Genomic DNA, 15056 nt, shown 5'->3' on the forward strand with positions numbered 1-15056 from the left:
TCGCCGCGTTTATCCCGAACAGCTTACAGGACAGCAGGAGGGTCCCTACCTGCCTCCTCGCTGTCCGATCGCCGAATGACTGCTCAGTGCCTGAGATCCAGGCATGAGGAGTCAAGCGGCAGAATCATGGATCACTGGTTTCCTATGAGAAACCAGTGATCAATGTGAAAGATCAGTGTGTGCAGTGTTATAGGTCCCTATGGGAGCTATAACACTGCAAAAAAAAAGTGGGAAAAAAAAGTGAATAAAGATCATTTAATCCCTTCTCTATAAAAAGTTTGAATCACCCCCCTTTTCCCATAAAAAAAAAAACACAGTGTAAATAAAAATAAAAATAAACATATATGGTATATATCGCCGCGTGTGGAAATGTCCGAATTATAAAAATATATGGTTAATTAAACTGCACGGTCAATGGCGTACGCGCAAAAAAATTCCAAAGTCCAAAATAGTGCATTTTTGGTCACTTTTTATATCATGAAAAAATGAATAAAAAGTCAATAAGTCCTATCAATGCAAAAATGGTACCGCTAAAAACTTCAGATCACATCGCAAAAAATGAGCCCTCATACCGCCCCATACGAGCAAAAATAAAAAAGTTATAGGGGTCAGAAGATGACAATTTTAAAAGTATTAATTTTTCTGCATGTAGTTATGATTTTTTCCAGAAGTACGACAAAATCAAACCTATATAAGTAGGGTATAATTTTAATTGTATGGACCTACAGAATAAAGATAAGGTGTCATTTTTACCGAAAAATGTACTACGTAGAAACGGAAGCCCCCAAAATTTACAAAACAGCGTTTTTTTTTTTCAATTTTGTCTCACAATTATTTTTTTTTTCCGTTATAGTGTGGTAGGAGTTCAGAGTTCAGATTTTGCTTAGGTACAGTTTGGAGAAGTCTGAAGTGAGTCTGTGAGGGGATTCTGAGGAGACCTCAAGTCTAATCCTGCAACCACACATCTGCTAAAGAATAAGCAAAGTACCCAGGTGAAAGTCAAGCCTAGCAGTAAGCACTCAAGTCTTGGGGATTCAATTCAAGTCAGTCAGGTCCAAGTCACTAAAATCAAGCGTGGGTTGCCATCCAGCATATCAGTCATACACAGCACAATCAACTATAAGTCCCAGCAAGCCGCTAAGTAGAGATGGGCAAATTTTTAAAAAATCTGATTCTGCCGATTTGCAGAATTTACAGAAAAATATTGGTTTGATCCAAATTTATTCATGGCGAATTTCTATAAAAAATGTCTATTTCTGGGCTACAGAGAGCCTCAAAGAGGTGTAAAACGCTTTGCCTTGCCGTAACACACGTAAGGAGTAGTGAAATAATACTGTTATTCAGTATGACATGTAGATTAAAGGCATCACTATTAGAATCACTGCCGCAGAGCAGCACAATGACAGAGTCTGGATGTGGCAGTAGCAAGACAAGACCATTAGGTGGCACAATGACAGAGCCTGGAGGTGGCAACAGCATGACGAGACCATAGGGCAGCACAATGACAGAGCCTGGAGGAGGCAGCAGCTTGAAGAGACCATATGGCAGCACAATGACAGAGCCTGGAGGTGGCAGCAGCATGAGGAGACCATAGGGCGGCACAATGACAGAGCCTGGAGGTGGCAGCAGCAGCATAAGGAGATCATATGGCAGCACAATGACAGAGCCTGGAGGTGGAAGCAGCACCATCAAGAGTCCTGAAAGTGACCCATTGACAGAGTGGGGCAGTGGCTGGCAATACCAGTACCAGCTGATGAAGTTGGGTGAAAGAAGGAGCACTTGGCATCAGATGTGTGGCATCAGGAGGGAGGCAGGTAGGCAGAAGAAACCGGTCTCTTTTGTCAAAGTGTTGGTGTGGCACCATGGATAATCTAGTCTGACGCATCAGGCATTGGTGGGTGGAAATCCTGGTTTATCCATGCCTGATTCATCTTGACAAAGGTCAGTCTCTCCACATTTTTGGTGAACAGGCGAGTTCTCCTTGGGGTTATTATGGCCCCCGCCGCACTAAACACCCGCTCTGATGCCACACTGCTGGCCGGGCAGGACAGATTTTCCAGGGCAAACTCTGCTAGTTGCGGCCACAAATCCAGTTTGGCTTCCCAGAAGTCCAGCAGATCTTCAATGCGGGTTGGCAGGGTCATGTCCAAGTATGCCACCACCTGCTGGTTCAGGTCCTGCTCAAGGTCTACCTGCTGCTGAAGAATGAAGAAAGCTACTCATCAGCAAATGTAGACTCAGGCTGCTGCTGATGGAGCTGGTACTGCTCCTGCCACCCTTCCCCCCCCCTCAGCAACAATGGCAGTGGAACGTGAGCGCGGAGGGCTCCCCCAGTCAGATCTGCGAGAGGATGGACGATGGCGCAGATAAACATTGGCCAACTGACTAAGTAGGATGTCTCTGTAGTAGGTCAGTTTGTCCTCCCTCTCAGTGGGTGTAAAAAAGGCCCCAATTTTATGCCGGTAGTGAGGGTCCAATAAGGCGGAGAACCAGAAGTCATCCCGCTGCTGAATGGTGACAATTTGGCAGTCAATACGCAAGCAAGTGAGCATGCTTCATGACATTTCTGCAAGGGGATCCATCTCCACTGCATACTGCCACAGTGTGTCTAGTTCCTCTGTCTTTTCTTCCTCCTCACCCTGTAGCTCCTCTGGCTGCTCCTGCTCCTCCTCCCCTGTCAGCTGAGTATAAAAACCATCCATTTCCCTACACATTGCCAGTGCTCCACTGTCCCCCTCCTTCTCCTCTTCCAATTGAGCCCCCACAAGGCTCATGTGGCCGTGAGATGTATGCGCCATGTCTCCAGTGCTCTGACCAGCCATTGATTCCACCATCTGTTGTAGGAAATGAAGCAGTGGAATGCCGCCGTTCATCCTGTAATCCTTGCGATTACATAAATAATGTGGCTTCCTCAAAGGCCCTGAGCAAACTGCAGGTGTCACGTATGAGCTGCCATAGGTTTACATCAAAGTTACACAGGGGAGTACCCCTATCCGCTTGGATAATCAAGTAATCGCTGATGGCCTTTCTCTGTTCGTATAGTCGGTCCAACATATGGAGGATGCAATTTCAACAGGTGAAAACATCACATATCAGACTATGTTGGGGGGATGCCATTCTGACGCTGCAGCTCAAGAAGGGTGTGCTTTGCGGTGTACGAGTGGATGAAGTGCATGTAAAGTTTCCTGGCCATTTTTAGGATATCTTGCAGATGGGTGGAAGACTTAAGGAACCGTTTGGCAACCAGATTGAACAAGTGTGCCGTGCAGTGTGCATGGCTAAGGCTTCCTTGACACAGCGCAGACAAGATGTTCTTCCCGTTGTCGGTCACCATGGTTCCCATTTCCAGTTTTCGGGGAGTAAGCCATGATTTGATTTCTTGACAAATCCCTTTGAGCAGTTCCTCCCCTGTGTGACTCCGTTCGTCAAGGCAAACCAGGTGAAGAACAGCGTGACACCGTCGTGCCCTGCACACTTGGTATGCTGAAGGGGTACTGAGACTTGTCCGTGCAGTGGAGGCTGAGGACATGGTGGAGAATGAGGAGGCAGAGTCGGACATTGTCGCAGGACCAATGGGGTGAGAGCATGGAGACGGAAGCGGCTTGACCTAGCCAAGTTGCTGGTGTGGCTGTGCAGGAACCACATTCACCCAGTGGGCCGTAAAGGACATTTATTGTCCCTGACCGTAGTTACAGCTCCACACGTCGGTGCTGCCATGCACTTTGGTACACACCAACAGGCTCAAGGACTGGCCCACCTTCTGTTCTACATATTTGTGCAGGGCTGGTACTGCTTTTTTCAATAAAAAAATGATGGCTTGGGACTCTCCACCTCGGCTCGGCACAAGCCATCAGTTCTTTGAAAAGAGCACCACTTGAAAAGGGAAGGACTGCAGCACCAGCAACTTGAAGAGTAGTGTTGAGCGGCATAGGCCATATTCCAAATTGCGAATATTCGCGAATATATGGACGAATATTCGTCATATATTCGCTAAATTCGCATATTCGTAATATTCTCGTTTTATTTTCGCATATGTGAAAATTCGCTTATGCGAAAATTAACATATGCGAAAATTATCATATACAAAAATTAGCATAAACAAAAATTCGCATATGCGAAAATTAGCATAAACAAATTTTCACATATGCGAAAATTCGCACGCCAGTCTACAGTAGTATTAGAGCCTTCTTTACATCACACTAGCTGGAAGAAGAGAGAGGGGTAATCACTGTGATGTGTACTGTGAAAAAAATAAAAATAAAATAAAAGAACGAATATTCGTAATTACGAATATATAGTGCTATATTCGCGAATATTCGCAAATTCGCGAATATACGATATTCGCAAATGAAATTTGCATTGCGAATATTCACGAGCAACACTTTTGGAGAGGAGCACATTCAGTTTCTGCGCAGTTGAATGAGTGGCTGCATACTGCTGTCTCTCAGAAATCGCTTCAATGATAGACTGCTGCTGAAATGACTGACAAGAAGTAGGAGGAGCAGGAGCATCTGGACCAAAAGAAGATGGGAATGACAGAAAACTCCCTTCAGCTGAGGTGGTGGAACCTTGGCTGGCTGAAACAGGGAGCGGTGTGCCACTGGGTGATGCATCGTTATCTTCAGTAGGCTGGATCACCTCATCGGAGTCACATCGGAGCCACGGTTCTCCCAGACCACTTTATGGTGACGCTGCATATGTTGACGCAGGGCCGTGGTGCCAACATTGGGACCCTGGCCACGCTTCACCTTCTGCCGACATACCTTGCATGTGGCCATGTTAACCTTCTCCGGATGCTTGACAAAAACTGCCACACCTCCAGGTAGCTGATTTTCCCCCCAACAGTCCGCACTGGCTGACATCTACTGATGCGGACTCTGGGCAGGTAGGCTGCCCCGAAGCAGGTGGTCTACCCCAGGCATGTTTGGCTCCAGACTTCCCACTGCTGCCACCCTGCTGACTCCCAACCATGCTACCAGCTTGCTCGCTCAGCTGCTGCCTCATGGGCAACCTGCCACCCTCTTCTCCTGATGATGATGATGCCCCTTCTGCACCCAGCTCCCAAGTGCGATCGGCTTCATCATCATTGAGTTTGGTCTGCAAGTCATTGATGTCATCCTCAAGTTCCTCAACGGTGTCTGTTTCAGGAGCCTGAATGCTCACAACACCACCTCCCACACCACTCTCCTCATCACTACTTGCCTGCCTAGCGGAGGAAGTAGCGGATGTCTCCTGCACATTTTGGCGGCTGGGCAGTAGCTGCTGACTGTCCTCTAGTTGATCTTCCTTGCTGTATAGTAGAGCTGAGCCCACAGCATACAATCCAAAGTGTAGACGAAGATGGGAGCACTCACCAGTACAGTAGAAAATCTTTTTTTTATTAAAGTGCAAACTCCCATGTAGTGCAGCCGGACCAGGATGCCAAACGGAATCAGCAGCATGGGTGACAGCTGTTGCGCGTGCGCAAGACATGCTTCAATGGACTTTCTATGCAATATTGGTACAGCACTCGTTTTCACATAGTTATTGCACCTGCACTTTAGGAGCTTACCTGTCTTTGCTTGTTGCATTGTGACAGTTTCATAGTGGAGTTTGCCATACAGGGGCTTTGTGCCTACCACTGTGACTTTTTCTTGACATATTTTCCACAGCATACAATACCTGTCTGCGTGAGGGAACAGCATAGGACAAAAGCAGTTGGAGGACAGGGATTGCTCCCGGGCCATGCCAACTGAGGGGAGAATTCTGTCTGCGCAAGAATTGAAAAACCCGACCAACTCTCCATTTTACTGAGAAAACCTGAAAAAGGGGCATGTCTGTCGGGGAAAGGGGGCAAGGTAACCGAAAAAGGGCGTGTTCCCGACATTTTCACAAAAACCCAACATGTTTAGTAAGGTTTCCACATGTGGTGGATTTGAGCTGAGGAAAACCAGACAGATCAGAGCATGTGTAAAAAAAAAAAAGTAAAATGTAGGGAAAAGTGAAAAATGTAGGAAAAGCTTATTAAATACCGTGGAAAAAAATTGTAGGGAATTAAAACCCACAAAGAAACTCCACTCAGTAAATCAGGGCCAATGTGTGTATATAGATCCCTGCTTTTACACTAACAGGCTATATACGCTTGAAACAGAAAAACATGTACAACAGCGGAGTGCGTATATATTTCACTTTTTTTTTTAGAGTAAGACGCCACAGTACGGTTGCACCAGAAAAAAGCGTAACAATCTAGTGCTTAAAGGGGTACTTTGGTGAAAAACTTTTTGTTTTAAATCAACTGGTGCCAGAAAGTTAAACAGATTTGTAAATTACTTCCATTAAAAAATCTTAATCCTTCCTGTACTTATTAGCTTCTGAATACTACAGTGGAAATTCTTTTCCGTTTGAAACACAGAGCTGTCTGCTTACATCATGAGCACAGTGCTCTCTGCTGACATCTCTGTCCATTTTTAGGAACTGTCCAGGGTAAAAAGAAATCCCCATAGCAAACATATGCTGTTCTGGACAGTTCATAAAACGGACAGAGATGTCAGCAGAGAGCACTGTGCTCGTGATGTCAGCAGACAGTTCTGTGTTTCAAAAAGAAAAGAATTTCCGCTGTAGTATTCAGCAGCTAATAAGTACAGGAAGGATTAAGATTTTTTAATAGAAGTAATTTACAAATCTGTTTAACTTTCTGGCACCAGTTGATTTAAAAAAAATAAATAAAATTTCACCGGAGTACCCCTTTAAGTCTTTTACACTTACTGCCCCCTATTAGCTTTAACCAGAAAAAAAAATTAGAACTGCAGAGTGCGTATATATTTCACTTTTTCTAGAGTAATACGCCCCAGTACGGTTGCACCAGAAATAAGCGTAACAAACTAGTCCATAAGTCTTTTACTGCTTTTAACCCCTTAAGGACTCAGGGTTTTTCAGTTTTTGCACTTTCGTTTTTTACTCCTTACCTTTTAAAATTCATAACCCTTTCAATTTTCCACCTAAAAATCCATATTATGGCTTATTTTTTGCGTCACCAATTCTACTTAGTAGTGACATTAGTCATTTTACCCAAAAATTCACGGTGAAACAGAAAGAAAAAATCATTGTCGAAGAAAAAACGCCATTTTGTAGTTTTGGGGGCTTCTGTTTCTACGCAGCGCATATTTTGGTAAAAATTACACCTTATCATTATTCTGTAGGTCCATACGGTTAAAATGATACCCTACTTATATAGGTTTGATTTTGTCGCACTTCTGGAAGAAATCATAACTACATGCAGGAAAATTTATACATTTAAAAATGTAATCTTCTGACCCCTATAACTTTTTTATTTTTCCACGTACACGGCGGTATGAGGACTCATTTTTTGCGCCGTGATCTGAAGTTTTTATCGGTATGATTTTAGTTTTGATCAGACTTTTTGATCACTTTTTATTCATTTTTTAATGGTATAAAAAGTGACCAAAATACGCTTTTTTGGACTTTGGAATTTTTTTGCGCGTACGCCATTGACTGTGCGGTTTAATTAACGATATATTTTTATAGTTCGGATATTTGCGCACGCGGCGATACCACATATGTTTATTTTTATTTACACGGTTTTATTTTTTATATGGGAAAAGGGGGGTGATTCAAACTTTTATTAGGGAAGGGGTTAAATGACCTTTATTAACACTTTTTTTAACTTTTTTTTTTGCAGTGTTATAGCTCCCATAGGGACCTATAACACTGCACACACTGATCTCTCATCCTGATCACAGGCGTGTATTAACACGCCTGTGATCAGTGTTATCGGCGCTTGACTGCTCCTGCCTGGATCTCAGGCACGGAGCAGTCATTCGTCGATCGGACACCGAGGAGGCAGGTAAGGTAACCAGAAAAAACTTAGAACTGCGGAGTGCATATATGTTTCACTTTCACTTTTAATACGCCCCAGTATGGTTGCAACAGAAAAAAGCGTACTCTCTCTCTCTCTGAACTGTCCCTGCCTGCACTATGGTTGCTTGCAGTCTTTGAATGGGGATTGCTCCCAATTCTGAGCTCAATTGGCTGATCTGTATTGTCAGGAACACTGATTAATGACCACACAGTGTCTGCTCTCTCTGCGGGCTTGAGGTGAATGGTTTCGCCGCTGTAAAGATCTGTATTGTCAGTAACGGTGATACACAGTCCCTGCTCTCTCAGCAAAATGGGAACTGCCCGTCTTCGGCAATGCCTGCTGAATATATAGGGCTGTAACATCACTGGGCTGGCTGGCTGCTGATAGGCTGCATGCCGCCACGTCCCACCTACCCACCTTCCCAGACTTCCTTGCCCCATGTCCTCACATGTTTAGCTGCCACACCACGCCCTGGCTTCACGAAAAGGTTAAGTGCACATTACCCTCACCCCACACCACAGAAGCATCTCAGAGATGATCAAGAGAAATGGGAGGAGCCAGAGCTACATGTCAAGTGTCATAGTAAGGGTCTGAATATTTATGTCCATGCAAAACCTAGTTTTTCCTTTTTAATACATTTGCAAACATTTCTAAAGTTCTGTTATCACTTTTCTGTTATCCATTACCTCAGTGTTCTGTAATCCAAAGCATTATGAAAACTAGGATGCCTCCAGCTGTTGTGAAACTATAACACCCAGCGTGCCCGGACAGCCACTGGCTGAGAAACACTGATGTAAACAAAGTTTCCCAACATCTCCCATCATGCCCTGACACTGTCCGGACATGGCAATACACAGTACAGAGCTGTATAGTCCGCTGGCGCACGTGCTTGAGATACAGAGCGTGACCGGTGACTCCACCTCACTAGGACATGGAGACGCAGAAGATGAATATGTAAATTGATGGGACGGGTGATGTGCCATATTATGTGTTTTGTTGTAGAATGTGTTAGCTGACTCAGCACTTTCCGGTGCTCGACTAACACAGCCCCATTGGCTGAATTGCGCACACCCGCCCCCTACCATTGGTGCCTGGGGGGGGGGGGGGGTGCGCTCTCTACAGCCCGATCCTCCACTATGGCAAAACACATAAGTTGGGCTGTGTTAGTCAAGCACTGGAAAGTACTGAGTCAGCTAACACATTCTATGGCAGCACACATAACATGGCACAACAGCAGTAATATAAGGCTACTTTCACACTGCCGTTGTGCCCAGACCAAAAATGGCCATTAGGCTCTCTTTCTTTTTGCCTTTAATGTCCGTTATTGGGAGGGGGCACAATGGGCGACAACGGGTCTCCATGGATTCCATTGACCATTATGGGGTCCATCGGGCGCTGTTGTTTTTTTTATTGGGAGAAAAAGACTTTGCATGCACTACTCCTTTCCTGACGTCCGCTGCCTGCCGGGTCACAACAGCAGTGTGAATGGGCTTAAAAAGACAGACAGAGGCAGGGGTGGCCAGCCAGCGGGGCCCTGTCTATAGTGCGCAATTAACTGAATATAGCAGTGGAACTTCTGCAGCCGATACCACAGGAACAACTGGACTCTGGAGTACTGGTCACCCACACTATAACTTAGTGTATTGGGTTTAGTGTGGGTGATCAGGATGACATTTTTCCTTTATATTTAAATTATATTATTAAAATATTTTAATTTAATTATATTTTATATCCACTGCTAAAAAAAAATAAAGGGAACACTTAAACAACACAATGTAACTCCAAGTCAATCACACTTGTCCACTCAGGAAGCAACACTGATTGACAATCAATTTCACATGCTGTTGTGCAAATGGAACAGAAAAAAGGTGGAAATCAAAGGCAATTAGCAAGACAACCCCAATAAAGGAGTGGTTCTTCAGATGGTGACCACAGACCACTTCTCAGTTCCGATGCTTCCTGGCTGATGTTTTGGTCACTTTTAAATGCTGGCGGTGCTTTCGCTCTAATGGTATCATGAGACTGAGTCTACAACCCACACAAGTGGCTCAGGTAGGGCAGTTCATCCAGGATGGCACATTAATGCGAGTTGTGGCAAGAAGGTTTGCTGTATCTGTCAGCCTACTGTCCAGAGCATGGAGGTGCTACCAGGAGACATGGAGGAGGCTGTAGGAGGACAACAACCCAGCAGCAGGACTGCTACCTCTGCCTTTGTGCAAGGAGGAACACTGCCAGAGCCCTGCAAAATGACCTCCAGCAGGTCACAAAGATGCATGTGTCCACTCAAATGGTCAGAAACAGACTCCATGAGGGTGGTAGGAGGGCCCAACATCCACAGGTGGGGGTTGTGCTTACAATCCAACACTGTGCAAATTCGCCACTGGCACCCTGTGCTCTTCACAGATGAAAGCAGGTTCACACTGAGCACATGTGACAGAGTCTGGAGACACCGTGGAGAATGTTATGCTGCCTGCAACATCCTCCAGCATGACCGATTTGGCGGTGGGTCAATAATGGTGCGGGGTGGCTTTTATTTGGGAGGCAGCACAGCCCTCCATGTGCTTGCCAGAGGTAGCCTGACTGCCATTAGGTACGGAGATGAGATCCTCAGACCCCTTGTCAGACCATATGCTGGTGCGGTTGGCCTTGGGTTCCTCCTAATGCAAGACAATGCTAGACCTCATGTGGCTGGAGTGTGTCAGCAGTTCATGCAAGAGGAAGGCATTGATGCTATGGACTGGCCCGCCTGTTTCCCAGACCTGAATCAGTTTGAGCACATCTGGGACATCATGTCTTGCTCCATCCACCACAGACTGTCCAGGAGTTGACAGATGCTTTAGTCCAGGTCTGGGGGACACCCCTCAGGAGACCATCCACCACTTCATCAGGAGCATGCCCAGGCATTGTAGGGAGGTCATCCGGGCACATGGAGGCCACACACACTACTGAGCCTAATTTTGACTTGTTTTAAGGACATTGCATCAAAGTTGGATCAGCCTGTAATGTGGTTTTCCATTTAGATTTTGAGTGTGACTCCATATCTCGACCTCCATGACTTGATAAATTTGATGTTATCTTAGTGTTCCCTTTATTTTTTGGTAGCTTCTGAACCCTGATGCAAAATCTGCAACAGGACCCCATTATAATACTGGTCTTATATGGGGCAGATATGATTTGGGGCCCCCTTTGGCACCAGGGCACTGGTGCAACTGCTACCTCTACACCCCCTATAGCGACTCCCCTGTCTCTAACCATTTAAATAAATGAGAAAAGCTCAATGTACCCCTTTAATGTAGGCAGACGAAATATGTAAGGAAATACTCTTCATAGTGATGGGTGTCACTGATAAGCGGCTTAATTTACTGGCTCCGCGACTGTGCAGCTGCACAGCAGTCATTTATGGCAGCCTTCAATTACATTTTATATCGTATTGTTGCTGCCAATACTTCATACAAATAAGTTGTCACTGGAAATTTTTACATTTGTGATTTGCAATCAGAATTTGCCTCATAAAATCGCTTCAGGAATAACCTAACTTCATGTGTTTGGCTCCTTCATTTTTCTATGTAAGGAAATCTGCTTAATCCTTTCAAGGGAACGCACCACAGTTATACTTTAGATCTGGTTTCAGCTAATGTCTGCACGACAAGGAGAAATGTCCAATATTTATTTATACCATATGGCATGTGTTCAGAAATAAGCCCTTCATTTGGACACAAGAAAATTATGGGGATATTTGCACCCTGAACATTTACGCAGGATATTTCATTTATTGGTCACACACATAGAAGGGGTGTCCTAAGGGGGGAATCCCCTCTAAGATGTCCGTATGCTTTAGGACTGGTCAGGCGATGTGCGGACGTACATCTTCTCAAAGATGGCAATGAATTCCACGCAAAGAATGAACATGTTTATTCTTTGGGCGGATGTCCATTTCGTCAGATGGATTCCGCAACAGAAATGCCACAGATCATAAAATTGGCCTTTATTTTTTCCGGTTTGGCCCTGGGCATAACTAAAAGTGGGGCCCCAAATGCTAAAATATTGTAACAACAATACAATCACAATCAGCCAATTCATGTAGAGTGGCATGCTAGGATTGTTGCTATTGTCTTAAATAATCAGGGGCACACGCCACAAGAAATATGTCCCCTCTAAAAAACACACAAAATATTTACATGCATAGTTATCAAATAATAACACTACAGTGGTGTGGAATTCATATCACCTAATGCCTGGGACATGTAGTTCTGAGCACTGGGCGGGTGCCTTTTTTCATGTTTAGCCCTGCTTCAGGCAAGCTACAGAGCCAGACAGAAGGCCAGTAGCACCTGCCAAACATATTTAGGGTACGTTCACACGGGCGGATTTTTTTGCGGGTTTCCCACTGCGTATTTGAAAGGGGACAGGCTCTTTGCGGTTGTCCGCAGCAGTTTTTCTGCTGCGTAATTTCTGCTGCGGAAAATCTGCCGCAAGCTCCATTGAAGTCAGTAGGGTCTGTGGCGGATTTTCTGTACCGGAAATTACACAGTGGAAAATCTGCTGTGGACAGCGGAGAAGAGCCCGCCCCCTTTCAAATACGCAGCGGGAAACACGCCAATAAATCCGCCCGTGTGAACATACCCTTAGTGTATGTTCACACAGCGGAATGTTCATGCGGAATTCCGCAGGAATATTCTGGACGGACATTCGGCTGCCGCAGATTCCTATTGATTTCAATGGAATTCTGCTGCACTGTTCACATAGTGGAATTTCCGCGACAAAAACGTGTTTCTGCCATGGAAATCCCAATTCTGGGGTCCACAAAAAAAAAACAGCAAAATTTTGTGGATTTAGCTTGGAAATGCATTGCCGTTTATTTCCTAGTGGTCCTAGCGGATTATTCAAATGTCCGAAAAGTCTGCATGTGTTTTCCAGGCGACCATTCTGGACACCTGTCGAGCATGGAGTGATGCTCAACAGGTGTGGGGTTAATGTATTACATGTCCCATTTCTTTAAAGGGGTACTCTGGTGGAAAATATTTTTTTTTATAAATCAACTGGTGACAGAAAGTTAAACAGACTTGTAAATTACTTCAATTAAAAAATCTTAATCCTTCCAGTACTTATCAGCTGCTGTATGCTCCAGAAGAAGTTATTCCTATCTTGTGGATAGGTGATAACTCATTAGAGTGCAGTGAAACTTAAAGGGGTATTCCACTGGAAAAAAATGTTTTAAATAGTTAAACAGATTTGTAAATTACAAAATCTTAATTCTTTCAGTACTTATCAGCTGCTGTATAATACAGAGGAAGTTCTTTTCTTTTTGAATTTCCTTTCTGTCTGACCACAGTGCTCTCTCCTGACACCTCTGTCCATGTCAGGAATTTTCCAGAGCAGGAGAGGTTTTCTAAGGGAAATTGTTCCTGCTCTGGACAGTTCCTGGCATGGACAGAGGTTTCAGCAAAGAGCACCGTGGAAAGACAGAAAATAAATTAAAGGGATATTCCGAGATATAAGCTTTTATCCCCTATCCAGAGGATAGGGGATACAATGTCTGATCGTGGGGGGCCCGCCCCTTGACTTGACTGACTTGAATGGGACTGACTATACCCAATTGTAGCTTACTTGAAGACTTGTGGCCGCTGGACTGACTTGAGGCCTCCTATGGACTCCAGACACACTCTTGGACTTGACCTTGCTGCAACTCACTCAAAAGCAGAAAAAAAGAGAGCAGAGGATCCACCCAGGGCTTATATGGGGGAGACTCTGAGGGGTCCCATAGGTCACCCATAGGTCACACTCACATGACAACTCACATGACTAGTGGTGATCACATGTTAACATTTCTTAAACCAATAACACTCATATACATTTTACTGTATAACATATGGCAGAAAATATATATATATATATATATATATAACAGGACAGGTGTAGGGGGCCCAGGGGACACTGCAGGACCACACACATGTGCTTACAGCAGTGTTTGACAGTCAGACCCTGTAATGATAACAGAGAAGGCACAGCTGAAGGCAACACTGTAGGGTCAGTCATCAGCGGAACCGCAGCATAAAATACGCTGCGGATCCGTTCTGTGTGACCCTACCCTAAAAGAGTGTGTGCAAGGACCCAGCAGCAAAAGGCTTTAACTTACCTTCTGTCACGCCGAGCGCTCCGGGTCCCCGCTCCTCCCCGGAGCGCTCGCTACAATCTCGCTACTGCAGCGCTCCGGTCAGATCCACTGACCCGGTGCGCTGCGATACCGCCTCCAGCCGGGATGCGATTCGCGATGCGGGTGGCGCCCGCTCGCGATGCGCACCCCGGCTCCCGTACCTGACTCGCTCTCCGTCGGTCCTGTCCCGGCGCGCGCGGCCCCGCTCCCTAGGGCGCGCGCGCGCCGGGTCTCTGCGATTTAAAGGGCCACTGCGCCGCTGATTGGCGCAAGTGGTTCTAATTAGTGTGTTCACCTGTGCACTCCCTATGTATACCTCACTTCCCCTGCACTCCCTCACCGGATCTTGTTGCCATTGTGCCAGTGAAAGCGTTTCCTTGTGTGTTCCTAGCCTGTGTTCCAGACCTCCTGCCGTTGCCCCTGACTACGATCCTTGCTGCCTGCCCCGACCTTCTGCTACGTCCGACCTTGCTTCTGTCTTCTCCCTTGTACCGCGCCTATCTTCAGCAGTCAGAGAGGTTGAGCCGTTGCTAGTGGATACGACCTGGTCACTACCGCCGCAGCAAGACCATCCCGCTTTGCGGCGGGCTCTGGTGAAAACCAGTAGTGACTTAGAACCGGTCCACTAGCACGGTCTACGCCAATCCCTCTCTGGCACAGAGGATCCACCTCCTGCCAGCCGGCATTGTGACACCTTCCATCACTCCCCTGGGCCCGGCCGGGTTAGCAGAGCCACAGTGTAGCCATTACATTTCTGTTGGGTACCGATGAGATTGAAGCGTACCTGTCAGATCCCACAAAAAGAAAAAAAAACTGTTACATGTTACTCAGTTCCGATTATGTACATGAATTTTATGTATCTATCAATGATATTTCACTAAAAATAGCATATTACAGCTGCTCAATGTCTTTTCCATCTTGTGAAAGGGTGTTCTTCTTTTGCCTACATTGTGATGACTCCTGCCCCCTCCCTAATTCTGCTGACTCACTGCTCTGGGGAGCCTGGAAGCCCTGCTCTGTAACCCTTTCCTCTCTGGTTTTATG

General features: G+C 45.6%; 1 protein-coding gene and 1 long non-coding RNA gene across 4 annotated transcripts in view; one reads left to right on the plus strand and one right to left on the minus strand.

Moving 5' to 3' along the window:
- The window catches only part of CACNB3 (calcium voltage-gated channel auxiliary subunit beta 3), a 223442-nt gene that overhangs the window by 31192 nt on the left and 177194 nt on the right, over nucleotides 1-15056 (plus strand). The window lies entirely within an intron of this gene.
- The window catches only part of LOC130358684 (uncharacterized), a 125667-nt gene that overhangs the window by 28159 nt on the left and 82452 nt on the right, over nucleotides 1-15056 (minus strand). For both annotated transcript variants that reach the window (XR_008889618.1, XR_008889617.1), the window contains exon 2: nucleotides 14707-14796. This is a non-coding gene — a long non-coding RNA (uncharacterized LOC130358684). The remainder of the gene's footprint in view (nucleotides 1-14706; nucleotides 14797-15056) is intronic.

Source organism: Hyla sarda, chromosome 2 (assembly GCF_029499605.1).
Source record: "Hyla sarda isolate aHylSar1 chromosome 2, aHylSar1.hap1, whole genome shotgun sequence".
Classification (NCBI taxonomy): Eukaryota; Metazoa; Chordata; class Amphibia; order Anura; family Hylidae; genus Hyla; species Hyla sarda.